The 16,050-nt window shown below is 37.2% G+C and overlaps 1 pseudogene; it reads left to right on the top strand.

Moving 5' to 3' along the window:
- LOC107660057 (unconventional myosin-X-like) overlaps window positions 1-16,050 on the top strand; it is a 68,475-nt pseudogene that overhangs the window by 31,467 nt on the left and 20,958 nt on the right.

Genomic DNA, 16,050 nt, shown 5'->3' with positions numbered 1-16,050 from the left:
TTCTGCAGGACCTAACTAGCCTAGGCACAGGTTTTCAAGCCCTGGGACAAAATGGGATGCTTTAAGGAAAATGTATAACCTATGTAAGTAATAGGCCTAAAATAAAAATAACAATTTGTTTTCATTAAAAAAAATATGCGAAATATATCTGACTTAAATAATTAAGCTAACAGATTTAAAACAGAAGTGTGGCGCGGCGCTCCATAAACAAGTTCACGGAAAGGACAGGATGACAACGTGCATTCTGTTTGTTTGCTTTATTTTACAAAGCACAAATCTTCTGTTTTTATTGTGTGTGCAAAAATAAAAGTAAACACTTTTGTGGATTATATCTTACTCGAAAAATGGAAACATTTGGATTTGTGCCGAATGAGACGTGAGCAATAACCTCCAAATACATCTAGCCAAACCCGGTTAGGAAACACTGCATTAGGTTATATGAGATCAAACGACTACTCGACAACAAAAATATTTGTCGACAATTTTTTATTGTGATAATTGATAATGTCGACTAATCGTTTCAGCCCTAATTCTCTGCAGTAGTCCAAACCCTACTCCATAAATCAATACACCGATCCAACCTTCTACTAGGTCTCAGGCAACCGCTCCAGGAAACCCCAACATCTTCCATACTGTCTTCCTGGAGGTCTTCTCACCCATTGTTTTGGGCCAGAGCTAATCCTATTGTCTTGGTCCAAAGGGGTAGAAAAATAGTTTTGCATGTGTGGGAGATTTGTTCTGAAGTAGCAACCCTGTTGGAGAATGCTGAATTTTTATGTGGATTTTAAAGCATGGTATAGTACAGGGCTGGATGCAAACGGACATCTCTCTCACTCTTTCCCTCGCTTTATTTCTCTCTCTCGCTCTCGTTTCTGATTTGGTTAATAATTTAGTTAAGGGTGGGTGTGACCCCATTCTTGCAGTGGTTCTGACCGAGTTACTGGAACAGGATGCGTGCTGTGCATGCATGCTTGTGTGGATTGTACATGTGAATTGAAACATTTTAAAAATGTACTAGAAACAACAACTAAGATATACAAATGTAACCAAGACCAAAATTCAACCAGATGCAACCTGCTACATTTCTGCTAACAACATGAATACATTAAAAATGTTGCATAAAAATGAACATAATAAAAAAAACATGTATAATACAAAAATACTGTATATTAAAGGAATAGGTCCCCCCAAAATTAAAATTAGCTGAAAATGTATTCAACATCTGGACATCCAAGATGTAAATGAGTTTGTTTCTACATTGTAACTGATTTCGAGAAATTTAGCATTACATCACTTGCTCACCAATGGATGCAAGAGAATGATGCCATCAGAATGAGAGTTCAAACAGCTGATAAAAACATCACAATAATCCACAAGTAATTCACACGACTCCAGTCCATCAGTTAACATTTTTGAAGTGAAAAGGTGTGTATTTGTATTTTCACTTGTAAATGGTGATTGATCTGTGCATATTTCTCTCCCGATTCAAATGAGGCAACTTTTTCACTGGAGAAAGCAATATTATGGATAGAGGACTTATATTTTAGCCAGAAGCAACAAACACACAGCTTTTTGCTTCACAAGACGTTAATTGATGGACTAGAGTTGTTTGGATTACTTGTGGATTTTTGTGATGTTTTTATCAGCTGTTTGGGCTCTCATTCTCATGGCACCCATTCACTGCAGAGGATTCATTAGAAGAAACCAACCCATTCACATGTTGAATGGCCTGTGGGTGAGTACATTTTCAGCAAATTGACATTTTTTGGGTGAACTATTCCTTTAAAAAAATGGGGTAAATGTGCTATCATAACCTTCTCATGACTTAAAATGTCATAAATACATAAATATCATAAATGTCATGACTTAAAATGGCATAAAATGTTTTTGTAGTGTAGTAATGCTAGCAGGGTTCTTCTGACTTTGTCACAGGGCTTTATTGTGTTGATAGAGTTTGATTCCATCGTATAAGATTGTATTGTCAACCTTGTCCTTTCAGGCTGAAGTTGAGGATGTGAAAAAGGTCACATAATGTCAGTGGTCATAATTTTGGCCTTGTCCTTTCAGGTTGAATTTAATTTCAAGTCAATGTGTTTCTATATTTTGTCAGTATATCAGTAAATCTGGTGTGTTTTCCCATATTCCTCTGTATCAGCTGGAAAAAAATGTAGGTGGGTTTTTTTTGGTGGATGTGTATTTGTGTGTGTGCCCTCCGGAGCATTGGTCAGTGAGTATCTCCTTCCTACCATTCACGCTGAGGTGAGTCTTCTGCTTCAGTGCTTCAGTGTGTGTGTGTGTGTGTGTGTGTGTGCAAGTTCACCTAAAGCGTTCACAGGTTTGTTATAGGATTTAAGAACTCTGAGGCACAAATATAGGCTGTGACCTTAATTACAGAAGTTAACTATAAGAGTTCACATGCAACTCTGAGCTACAGCGCTCGAAGGCATCTCACCCACCCCCTCCTGAGATGGCCTTTCTGTGTGTCGTCATGTATGTGAAAGCTATTTCTAATTCACTTCACAATGAGAAACATCAGCAGATGCTGAATCTAAGCTCAGTGGATGAGATGAGGTGAAAATGAAAAATTATAGAATCATGCTTAATTAATGGCCATCAATCAAATAAAAATGTTAATATGTTGAATATGTTAATTGTTTATTGAAGTCAAGTCGTCACCTTTATTTATATAGCGCTTTTAACAATACAGATTGTGTCAAAGCAACTGAACAGCATTAATTAGGAAAATAGTGTGTCAATAATGCAAAATGACAATAGTAAACACTAATTTTTCAGTTAAAGACAGTTCATCAATGTGCACCGGGCCTGTGCAGAGAAACACACGGAGTAGAGGTGGTGGGAGAATTAGCAGCGCGCTGTATACTATTTATTGCATTTAATGACATACACACACACTAGCCTTTTAAAAACTTGCAGTTAGTACCATTTTTTTTCAAAAGACATAATTAATTATATTAACCAAGGATGCATTAAATTGATTACAAATGACAGTAAAGATATTTCTAATGTTACGAAAATTTTCTATTTAAGATAAATACACATCACTGGCCTACAGTCCCCAGCAATCCAGCTGGTCATCAGACTAAAGGTAGACTCAGGGGTTATTCACACAGGACATGTTCTTTTATTACTTCTTAGATATCACCTTTGGTCTGTATGCACAGACAGACAGATGTCTTTAACCATTATGTCACATCTCAGTGTTTTTCAGTGTCTCACTCCATGTGGGCCTTGCTTTTAATTGAAATTTAAACATGCATCTCTGGACCCCCACATTCTGTTGCACTTCTATTTCTCTATACGTGTAAATGTAGGTCACTGGTGCTTATAGTCTTTCTCTCTCATGGTCTTTTTTCAGCTTTCATCTGAATCATGCAAAGCAGCTTCAAACATCAAACAGATTTGCAGGAATATCCATGCGCTGAGGGGAGAGAGATGGAGCGGCTGTGTGCTTGTGTGTGTTTGTGTGTGTGTGTGTGTGTGTGTGTGGGTGGGTGGAGAAAATGGAGCATGAAGACCTCCTCATCTTCTCTTTTCAGCGTCTAAACTTACAATCATCACAGAATCACAACAAAACACACACACACTTTTACTTTTTTTTAATACCATTTTTACAAATGAGGATGACCTGAAAAGGAGGTTTTAAGAGATTTTGTCAGGTTTAGTTCACTTCTGGGTACAATTTTGTCCCCAAAATAAGTCGGTACACACACATACAACCAATACATGTCCAATACATATCAGATACTGCCCAGCCAACAAAAATATGTTCTAAAAATGTTTTTCCAATGTTCCCATTAAGTTATAAAAACTTTATTTCTGAATGTTCTCTGAATGTTCAAAATATCCCGGTTTTTTTTTTATGTTTTAGAAAAAGTTTTCTTGGTTATTCGAACTGGAAACATTCCATTTTATCATTTTGCACACATTGGGCCATATTTAAGTGCATGGTCTAAAGTGCACGGCGCAGGTGCACTCAAGGCGTGTCCGAATCCACTTTTGCTAGTTTAAGGACGGGAAAAATGTTCGGCGCGCCGGGCGCATAGTCTAAAAGAGTTGTCCCTATTCTCTTAATGGGTGTGTTTTGGGCGTAACGTGCCATAAACCAATCAGAGTCTCATCTCCCATCCCCTTTAAAAGCCAGTTGCGCTCGCGCTATGGCGGGTTCGCTATTTACATGGCGCAATTTAATTTTTCATTTTTAAAAAAGTTTGTGTGCTGCTGCGCATCCCCGTGTGTATAATAAGCAAAGTGTACGCATGTTGTGCACCCGCCTATAGGCGCAAAGAAAAAATATTGCACCAGACTTTAGACCAGGTTTTTGTTGGTCAATGGCTCAGTCTATGGGGCTCTATCATACACCTGGCACAATGCGGCGCCAGGTGCGACGCAAGTGTTTTTTGCTAGTTTCAGCCCGACGCAGTTATCATTTTCATGTCCTGCGCCACGTTGTTTAAATAGCAAATGAATTTGCGCCCATTTGTGCGCCCATGGGCATGCTGGTCTGAAAACGAGGTGTGTTAAGGCGCATTGCTGGCGTGTTGAAATTATTATTGTGTACATAAATATAAAAATGCCTACATGTCATAATGGATAGTCATTGCATGTATCAGAATTACGCGCACGAGCATATCCGTTTCCTCGCTAGAGAAGCGTTCAGTTTTTCTGCTTGTAAATTCTGCCATGTAAATAGCGAATCCACCATGGTGCGAGCGCAACTAAAGGGAATGGGAGATGAGACTCTGATTAGTTTATTGCTAATCCAGGATTCTGGAAGGTCAGTGTCATTACCGTCAGTTGTATTGATTAGCAGCAACTTGTCTCAGCTCATAAACTTTGACCTTTCCTTCTCTTCAGTCTGTCAACCCCAATTTAACAGCATGTAACAAAGGCGAACATAATTCTCTCTCTGCCTTGCTCTCCAGTGCTGGGATATATGTACATGTGTGTGCACTTAAAATAATTGTGGCTGATTTAATGGGTTTGAATAGAAACAGCTAATAAATCCATACCTGAAGTAAACGTCACACACACACACACACATTAAGCCACGTTTCCACTGCAGGAACTTTCCCCAGGAACTAGGGATTTTGGGCCGGTACTCGGTGTGTTTCCACCACAGGAACCAGGATCTAAATAAAGTTCCGGGTAAAAAATTGCCCCTCAGAAAGTCCCTGCTCGTGAGGTAGTACTTTTTCAAAGGTCCGGAACTTTCGGGGGCAGGACTTGAGCGCTGAACATGCTGATTGGTTGAGTTCACGCAGCATTGTATTTAAACCACCATTTGCATTTTTTTTTTAAATAAATATTACTGTTAATGCAGGGGCGTAGATTACGTGGGGGATGCGGGGGACGTGTCCCCCCCACTTTTAATATCATTAATCTATTAATATGTTAAAATTAAAATGAAAACAGGCAATGTTTGATATAATATTTCGTTTCATTGTAATGTAGGACATGTACGTTCCCTGAACATTTCTGTGGCTATTAATATGTTTAAATGAAAATGAAAAGGGGCAGTGGTGTTTGATATATTTCGTCTTATTGTAAATACAGTGAGGAAAATTGCAGTAGCCAAGGTGAGCTGACTGATGTTATCAAGTACGCTGCTGTTTGCAGAATTACCAGACTTGCGTCCTCCCATCCGCGGGAGTTCACACTCCTGAGTCGAACTCGCGAAGTCCGAACTACCGAGGATGCAAGTCCGAAATTTGCGTACTTGGTATTGAAACGCGCGCAGACCTACGTTACCAGACTATTTGCCTATTCTTCTCGGTACTTTAGACTGCAGTGGAAACGCAGACAGCAACAGGTCTGGGTGGGGGAGTTCCTGGGGAAAAAAGTTCCTGGTACAACTGTTCCGGGTAATTTCGGTGGAAACGCGGCTTTAGTGGCTGTATTGATTTTTAATCTATCAGACTCTCAGCTCTCTCTTCATGAACTGGGCTGTGCTCTGTGGTTACTGTGGCAGTGGGCAACACGAGTGAGGTTTCAGCAGAAATGAAATGAATGCTGAGGACGAGAGAGAGAATGTCTCATCCTTTTGTTCTGTCCACTCAAATAAAGCAAATAACCTTTTATCAAAGTTCTTGTAATTTACATGGATATTAAATCTGAAGTGTGTAATTTCTGCAGCAATAGCATCACCAAATTGCAAAAAAAAAATTATGACTCTTATCAACCCCTCAGACCCTCATTTTTGAGGAAATCAACATACAGATGACTTAATTATAGTTGTCTCTTAATACTAAAGTCACATTGTAAAGGAAGTAGTGGCAGATCTTTTCTTCTGTATTGTGCATACTGCCTATTGTAAAATTGTAAAGAGATAGTTCGCCCAAAAATGAAAATTCTGTCATAATTTACTCACCTTCAAGTTGTTCCAAACATGTATGAATTTCTTTCAGCTGTTAAACACAAAAAAATATATTTTGAAGAATGTTGGTAACCAAACAGTTGACAGAAGCCATTGACTTCCATATGACTTCTGTTTCCAGTATGGAAAAAAATACTATGGAATTCAATGGCTATCCCTTTAATATAAACACTGACATTTATAAGCTACATATTACACATGCAAAAACATGTTTAATGTTAACTCCTGCATTATTAAGAGTTTCCTTTTTGCTGAGTTTAAATAGGCCAGACTGTACTCTCTACTTGGCAAAACGTCTGGTGTTTTTGTCAAGAAGTGCCTGGTGGGTATAAAGGGTAAAGAAAAGGCCTCAGCATGCTGAAACTCCACAGAACAGAAAAGCGGGAACCCTGCTGTCTGACTAATGCATTATTCAACTGTAGGCATTCCCTTAAAATGGCCCAGGAAGGATCCTCTCCCCTTTTGTGATATACTACTCATGCATCTGTGTGTGTACCAGCAGGCTGGTGTGCATGGAAGCTATGTTATTTTGTTAAGCCTACTCTGTCTGTTTCTGTCTTTCAGGCGGTGTACCTGCAGCAGGCGGAGGTGAACAGGGAGAAGGTGTCCCCCATGCACCAGAGCAGCATTGATGGAGTGGAGGACATGTCCACGCTGGCAGAGCTCCATGAGGCCGCCATCATGCACAACCTTCATCAGCGATACCAGAAAGACAACATCTATGTAAGAATCTTACAGACGCTTGACCACATGAATGTCCTTGAGACCTTATCAGGGTTATTATTGTATGCTACAACTTTGCTACAAATGTCTTTAGGTTTGTCCTGTCCTCTTAAAAACAGTTAAGACATCTTAGATATCTTAATCTAAACCACATTGAAGTTCCCTATAATGTTATTGTTAAGCCATATGATATTTTTTCTGCTTTTATCTGTCTACTCTAGGGATGCATATTTCGGTTAATTTCCCCGACCTACAACCGCCACTCATTATCCGAAAATTAACTGTTAACTGATAAGATTAGAATATTAAATTAGTATTAAATAAATAATAGAATGGATGAGTGTCTGTTACCCATTAATATATATATATATATATATGGATGAGTGTCTGTGACCCTTTAAAAATACACACACACACACATACTGTATATATATATACATATATAATTATTATTTTTTTTTTAATTGATTTATTTTAACATGTGCAAACAGCAGGATACAGAACAACAGAGCAATAACAGAACCTGAATTCACACATGTCTGAATTATCACACACCTGCAGCACTTCTGCAAACAAAGAAAAACGGAATAAAATAATATAAATAAAAAGAATAAAATAAATAGGCCTACACTAAATATTTTTCATTTAAATAATTAACAAATTAAGATGACAAAACAAAAACACACACTGAATCTTTAAATGTGCACGTTTTTCGTCAGGCATAAAAATAAATAGCAGGTCTACCTCAGTGCACAACTTGTCTAGTTTTTATTTTAAAAAATTAACGTGTCGACTTGCTGTGGGAGCAAAGTCTGGAGCGCAGCCTGTCTCGCGGCAGAAAACACCAGTTTCTTGTAGCCAATCACAGACATATCTGTTGATTTCGTGAACGCAATGGCCAATTAGAGGTGTTTAAGTTAGAATCCACTCACCACTCATAAAGCAGGAGTTTTGTTCAGTTTTTCTGAGTTGTGCATGCTCACGAATCCTCATTAGAACAAACAAAATGTACACACAATGTAAATAAGTGATTAATTGTGCAGTAGTGTAGACCTTTATTGATTATAACAAAAATTTATGAGATCGCAAAGAACTGAGATGCTTTTTAATTATTATCAGGGGGAGCGCTCTTTGCTCGCTTTCTAGGCTATAACCCATTCAGAATTTGAATACATTCACCCACGGATTCACTCTCTGATAACCATTTATCCAATATTGCCTTTTTCCATTGTGTTGCCTTTACTATTTCAGTTTTGCACAGTGAAATATGTAGGCACGTGTGGTTGCACGTATTCACACGCCCCCTTGAGTTAACAATATGTATAGAATATTTTTCTTTAAAGGGGTCATATGATGCGATTTCAAGTTTTCCCAGATCTTCTTTATGCACCAAGAGCTTGTAACACTTCAAAGAGAAAGGAAAAAATTTAATCGCATCATATGACCCCTTTAAATTAAATCTTACCCAACCCCAAATTTGTTGACCGATAGTATATATAAAGAAATAGAAATGTCCATAAAATAAAACCTAAACTGTAAAAAAATAAAATCATTTCTGAAACTAACTAAAACAAAACTATGTTATGTTAAATATATTTGAAATTATTATTGAAATAAAAACAAATGTGAAAATGCAAAACTATAATAACCTTGAATGCTATACGTCTCTTACATGCATCTCATGTATATTATATGCATTTCATAATTTAATTGTATTGCAATAAGACTGGTCTACAGACAATGGATGATTAAAAAAATGTATTAGTCAGAGCTGTGGCCTTGTGCTTCGCACACATGCTCCAACACATTGAGCTGTGGTTCTAATGCGGGCACTGTTAGTTTGAGTCGAGACCCCCCCGCACACACCACAGAGTGGTGCAGCCAACATTTGTAGGACCGAATTGCAACATGGCATCTTTCTGCTGTGCTGTGAGCTGTGGTAACAGCAAATCACAGTGGCTTATTTACCAAGAGATGTGGATGTATGGGATCATTTTGGTTAAATATTTCTTGTAAGCATCGATGCACATTTACATTTTAGTATTTTACTTAGCAGGCACTCATAAGCTCATAAAGGAACGTGCAAAAAGTTTAATTCGTGTGCGAGACTGCAGCGAAAGCGGCTTTCTTGCTTTGGCCGAAAACTTTCGTTGTGCTTACCAGCTAAAGCTAATACATGAATGAGATGTTTTTGATATTTGATCTAAGGACAGTAATGTGAAACTAGAGTGTTTACGCTGCACTAAACTTTGATGAGTAACACTCCGATCCGCAAACAAACAGATGATAAAGAAGAGGAGGAGGATGACGGTCCAGCATATACGAGGAGAAAGGTTTGTATTTTAGGTTTAGTTTCCACATTCTTATTTTTATGAATGTAATCCTAATAAGCAAAACCTGATTTTATTTCATATTACTTCAAGGAAGTTAGAGTGAAGAGGATTTGTTTGTACCATTAGTATTATAATGCTATAGAAGATCGTTGTTTTCAAATAACCTCAGTTAACTAAATACATAAGCTAGTTCCAGTGATTTTTACGATGTGAATGCACTGCAATCAGTATGTCTGAGACTATCTGCAATAGCTCTGTCCTGCTTTTACAGTTGCTAAATGTAAGCAGACTTGTACAGGTGCTCACCTCTGCTAAAACACATGTAACTGACTACAACACAGAATCACAGTTTATCACTTCTGTTGCTACTTTAGTTTCTTCTTCACTCAGCATGTAGAGAAACACAGGAATAACTGATTGTTTCTCTTAACATGCCACAAAGGATGATACACAACTTAAATATTAATCTTGCGGGGCACAGCTACTTTAATGTGCTATCATTGTAGATAGTCCGTCAAACAACATGTAAATTACTACAATTACAATATATATATTTTAATTTCATTCAGTTTGGTGCATTAAGATAGACCTTTAGTAATAGATAATTGTATGTTATTTGGTCTTTACAGGTGCAGAAATGAAAGCTCCCAAGCAAAGATTAAGATGTGGAAAGATGTTACACAATGACCACAACTCCTGATAAAAGATTTGGAAAATGAGCAACAACCAAGGAACAGCAGTCACTGATTCACTCAAAAATGATCCATAGTAATAGTTAGGTAATGATTTTAATTATTTTGCCAAGTACAAAATGTATTTAATTACAAAACTTTGCCATTTACCAATGTGCTGTTCAAAACAATTTTTAAGTTTTAATGTTTTAACCTTTACTTGTTAAATTTTACAACCCAAGCATAAGTAAATGCATGGATAATTTTGCAAAATGTGCTAAATATTTTATCTACACTTATTGTATAACTGCTGTTTTTTTGCTGTAATTGCATGGTTTTGTAAATAAATTGTTGTGTAAATAAATTTTCCTCATGCCAGCTTGATCAAGCGAGTTATTTAATGGACTTTAAAATTGCATTCATAATAATGAGATGTTTACAGATTAGTTAAGTCATGTTATTTATGCATTATAATCTATATAATTGAAATGAAAGTAAGCGATTTGGCTATGGATTACATTTTTAATGAAATATTAATGAACAGTACATTAGATATAGAAATAACTGGGCCACGTCTCACGCGCTGTGTACATTAGCGATGGGCCGATTCCAGCTTGGATGCTGCAGTGTCAGCAAGTTAACGGAGGTCGCATGGCCAGATTGATTCGGCCCGGAATCAGGCAGTGAGTACACAGGCATCCAGGCCGAGTGCGGCAGATGGAGCCGGGCCGAGCCGAGGGTAAGTCTCCGGCAGATGAGAATTTAACTGAAACTGGCCCGAGTGTATTTTGCTATCTGGGTCACCGGTGTATGGAGAGGGATTGTGGATGAGGTAGATGTAAATATCAGCAAACGTCAAATTTGACAAGTTTTGACTAGACTTTAGTGGAGTCAGCGGTTCGCTTGACAGTAAATAAGGATTTAATCCTAAAGTATCTGTTTTCTTTAAATACCGTTGTTTTTCATTGGTGGTGAAGTGTGCTATTCTGGCTTACGATCACCAGAAAGAGGCTACGCAAAGGTCCTAAAGATGGCGGCCACAAAAAAAAAGTCACGTGCCTGAAGCCCATGAATACTGTACTGACCAATATAAGTAATGAAAAATGAACAAATAAGCATCTAGGCATTCTACATCAAGTGTTACAATCATTAATGTCAATATCCTTAATATATATAAATTGAGATTTCCAAATTTTCTCCATTTCCAAATTTTCTGCCAGTGCTTTGTGAAAAAGTAGGTCAGGATGGCAGTTAATGCGCAAGGGTTCACTCCTATTTCCTGTGTAATTAATCCTGTGTTGTTTTGTATTCTGAGTTTGAGGGTGGACAGCAATCTGACTGGCTGAGAGAGGAACCGGAGTTTCCTTCCTTAGTTTAGCAGAGTGATATTAACTCAAAACATCTAGGCCTGAGACTGAAAGGAAACCCTGTTTGATTAAGGAATTTTCCTTCTTTAAGAAAAACATCCGAAACATAATACATCCCAAACTGGGTTTTCAGACAAAACTGATATGAAAATATGTTGTGTAAATGATAGCCCAAATGTGTAAATGTTTCAGCGTCTGCTTTTATTTAGTTTATCTTATAGTTTAGCTGAGTTTATCAGCCTAAATACCAACAGAAGATTAAAACTGCTCTGCTAGTGCTCAATGGACAGACTTTTTATTATTAGGGAGTAGAATTTATGCTAAAAATAGCACTGGGTTTTGAATTGCAAAATCCAGAATCCGACTATTAACCATCTGTTCTAAAATTAAACTTGCAATAATGCTCTTATATGGGTAATTCAACTCACTTTTATCATTCATCATACAGTATGTACTGTATATTTCACACACTGTAACAGCATCCGTGTGTGTGTGAGACAGAGATAAATCAAAGAATATGCACTCTGGACAGGTTTAAATAAATGTGTGCCACTATAGGGTCTAACTGATGATGTTGACAAAGAGAAGGGTCACGTGATCAGGTGGTGAGTGCAGGCTGGAACCTCATTGGTCTAAACAGAGCCATACATCCCAGACTGCTGGTTTAGAGTTGTAGCCTGGAGGGACTGGTATGACTCACTGTCTGCATGATCTAAACTTCGAGCTTGACCTTTGCAAAATCCATAGAAAGAGACCATAAAGCCAGTAAATCCTTCTTTCTAAGGATTGACTGGGACAGAGACAAGTATACTGGAGGTTTTCAGCATGATTGCACAGCTTCAGATTCTTTTTAATCTTCCATCAGGCAGGTTTTAACTAACCCAGAACTAGTGATAAAGTGCTATAACTTAACTGAACACATGTATTATTTAGTATTACGTTATATAATTATTTGATTTAGTATTCAGCACTAGCTGGAATTAGAGATTTTAAAGGGATAGTCCACCCCAAAATGAAAATTTTGTCATCATTTACTCACCCTCATGTCGTTCCAAATCTGTATTAACTTTCTTTCTTCTGTAGAACATAAAATTTGAAAAATGTATTTATTAAATTGTATTTATGTCTCTTAATTTGGCCAGCATTCTGACATGGCCATATTTGAATCTCTTATTGCATACAGCCCTAGTGCCTGTGATTCAATAGACACTACAATATCATGTATCATACAAAATTAAATATTGTTTTTCACACATTATAAAATGTATAGTTTTGGCACTAAATTATGATTAGATGAGCCATCTTCAAAAATAAAAAAAAGTCATTATAAAATAAAAAACCTACCAGTAACCACAACTAACCACACATCAGTTGAATTCTTTACTAATAAAGTTACATTACTATATTTCATATTGCCCAGACTACTACAATTTATCAAATTGTTTGGTATTGTTTAAGTATTTTACCACGAATAAGTGGCGTTTTTACAGGCACTGGGACTATTTATAAAGCCTCAGTCAACAGCTGTGAACAAAAACACCCGACAGTCATCTACACCCAAAACACGTCATGAACTCTAAACCTATTTCAGAGTATAGTCCAATAATCTGCTCGAACAAGTGAGATAATATGGTTGTTATCTTGGTATATTTGTGCTGGTAATGAAATGGCAAGCTTTATGAGACATGGTATAATGAATCCGTCTAGTTCTCATATGCAATGCAGGAAATTATGGATGGATGTTTCTACGATTAGCGAAGGTCAGTGTAATGCTTTTATTAGAAGAGCTAAATAACATTTCACCATCAGTGCCTGAAAATAAGCTATATAAATTTCCCTGTTATTTAAATAAAAAATAAAAGAGCATCTGAGGCTTCTTTTTGCAGCTGTATTGTTGATCTTGTTTTAGACTGCAGATTTGTGTCATGTTGTGCCCAGTGGAGTGAATGTGACGGGTCTCTCTTATCCCATCTTGGTAAATGGATACTGTAATTCACCTATCCCAGGATGCATTGCATTGCTAGCGTCTGAGGTTGATGCCTGATAGCAGCAGTTATCTGATTTATCTGAGACACCAGGACATTGTCAACCTGAATGAGAATGACTCTTCTCTCTAGCGCCCTCTTGGGGCAGGAGCAAAAACATTTTTTGTAAGGATAACATTGACACAATTTCAGATCCACAGATAATATACTGATTTGATATGATATGATTTATTTTTTTATTTTTTTTTGTGTAGTGTCCATAATGTTGGGTCTAGATGTGTTTGGTGCCTCTCCAGGAATCCAGTAATGTCTCAATTTAATCTCATCACTGCTATAGCTAAGATCAGTAAATCATATTACTGCCAGTCAGCATGGGTGTTGTTAGCCACAGTATATGAAAATTACAATCACACACCCACACATAAAAACATTAATAAGACCATTCAGTCAGTATTAAATTAGATGGATTTATGTTGTCACAGTGCTCATAGACAAGGACACACATCATCCACAATCCTCTCACAACCCACTGACGCAACCAGCTGTGAAATAAGACCAATCACATACTGATTATTAAAGTTCCCTTGAAATGTCTCTTTATCTGTGGCTATAAATTTTTAATATATTCACCGATCAAAAATGTGTGTGCATTTGTTTCAGTTATGGTTTCAGCTGGTTTTATTGTTTTACTGTTTGGTGGCTTTATTATACTCAATACTCCTTGATTTACTGCCATTTTTTCTTTGTCTCTCAGACTAACATAGGTTCTATCCTGGCGGCCGTGAATCCTTATAAGCAGATCAGAGGACTGTATGATCTCTCCGCAGTGGAGCTGTACAGCCAGCATCATTTGGGCGAGCTGCCGCCACATATCTTTGCTATTGCCAATGAGTGCTACCGCTGCTTATGGAAGAGACATGATAGCCAATGTGTGCTAATAAGGTAATATAAGACCTTCAACCACTTTATTTGATCTAAATAAGCAGACAAACTTGCCGAACATGAAAATAGTAAATAGGAGATTTTCAGTAAAATGTGCTCATAAAGTGCTAAAAGTCTTGATTCATTCATTGACTGGAATGAGTATGACCATACAAAGAATTTATCTTTCGCTTTTGGCTTTACTCGGTGACTGATGGGGATCCATTATTATCTTAGTTTACTAATCTCATTTGTGTTAAACCTAAAGGCTGAGTTTGAGTAGTTGTGGCTTAGACCCACAAACTGCTATCAGATTTCACAGCATTGCAAATTCAATCAGGGTAACACAAATGTCAGTGAAGGTCACAAATGAATGTGTGCATGTGTGTTTACCAGTGGTGAAAGTGGAGCTGGGAAAACAGAGAGCACCAAACTACTGCTACAGTTCCTGTCTGTCATGAGCCAAAACTCTGCCGGGACGCCGCCTACGGAGAAGATTACATGCGTGGAGCAAGCCATCGTACAGAGCAGGTAAAACACATTCCTTAACACACACACAGCTTAAGCATTTTTATGTGCACAAACAAACCCACAACCTTTATTTTTTTTCAGCCCCATCATGGAAGCATTTGGAAATGCCAAAACAGTCTACAACAACAACTCCAGTCGCTTTGGGAAATTTATTCAGCTTCATTTCTCTCAAAGCGGGAACATCCAGGGAGGATGCATCGTCGACTGTATCCTTCTCACTGCACACATGCTCTAATACATAGTCTTTTTGACCTTTATGAATGGTACTATACCCTTGTGAAAAAGAAGTTTGCTTAATTGTATTGAATCTGCACTTGCAGTGTACTTTTAATCTTAAAAGTATATTTAAAAAAAAACTTGTAGATAATATAATATAATATTAGTCAAATAAAAGGCCTCTTGTGTATACTTGAAGAATACACCTTCATGACTGTTTCTTAACACATTTATGTATACTTTTAAAAGTGCACTTTGTAATAATGTCAAATTCAAAGTTTTACCTGTATTTAATATTACATTTAAAGTTAATATAATTAAAATGTACTAATTTGCAAATTGATCATTACAAATGTGTAATTAGTCTTACATTGGTAGGTAAAAAAATCACTACAAGTTCAACTAATTGCATTAATATAATTTTAAACTATAAGACATTTTCATTTAATTGCAAATAACATGCAGTTAAGTGTCAGAAAATCCTAGTTACAATAGTTACTCATTTATTTTCACTGAAATAGTGTGCACATCAAACATTTCAAGTTTTGGCAGGTATTGAAAATTGCCCTATGGTGTCAGTTTGTTAACACAGGTTTTCTTATTTTTTCTTTGAAATTAATGGGTAACTTGGTAACCAGGATTTGTTTTTCCTCATGCTTTAACATATTCACAGTACAGTGTACTACAAGCTGCTGTTTCAACTGTCTGCATTTCCCTTAACTTTTGACCCTTCAGATTTGCTTGAAAAGGTAAACCTTCCTTCTGCTGCTGACTCAAACCTAACAACCAGAAATCAGTCTTCTGTGATCAGCTGTTCACAGTATAAAACAAGCCATTGTTCTGTTAATACGATTTGGCACTGGATATCTTGTGAAAGGCAGAATCACTCCGCCATTTTGCAGAGAAAGA

Source organism: Sinocyclocheilus anshuiensis, unplaced genomic scaffold, assembly GCF_001515605.1.
Source record: "Sinocyclocheilus anshuiensis isolate Anshui unplaced genomic scaffold, SAMN03320099.WGS_v1.1 scaffold55, whole genome shotgun sequence".
NCBI lineage: Eukaryota > Metazoa > Chordata > Actinopteri > Cypriniformes > Cyprinidae > Sinocyclocheilus > Sinocyclocheilus anshuiensis.
This window is presented reverse-complemented; position numbering and strand designations above follow the sequence as displayed.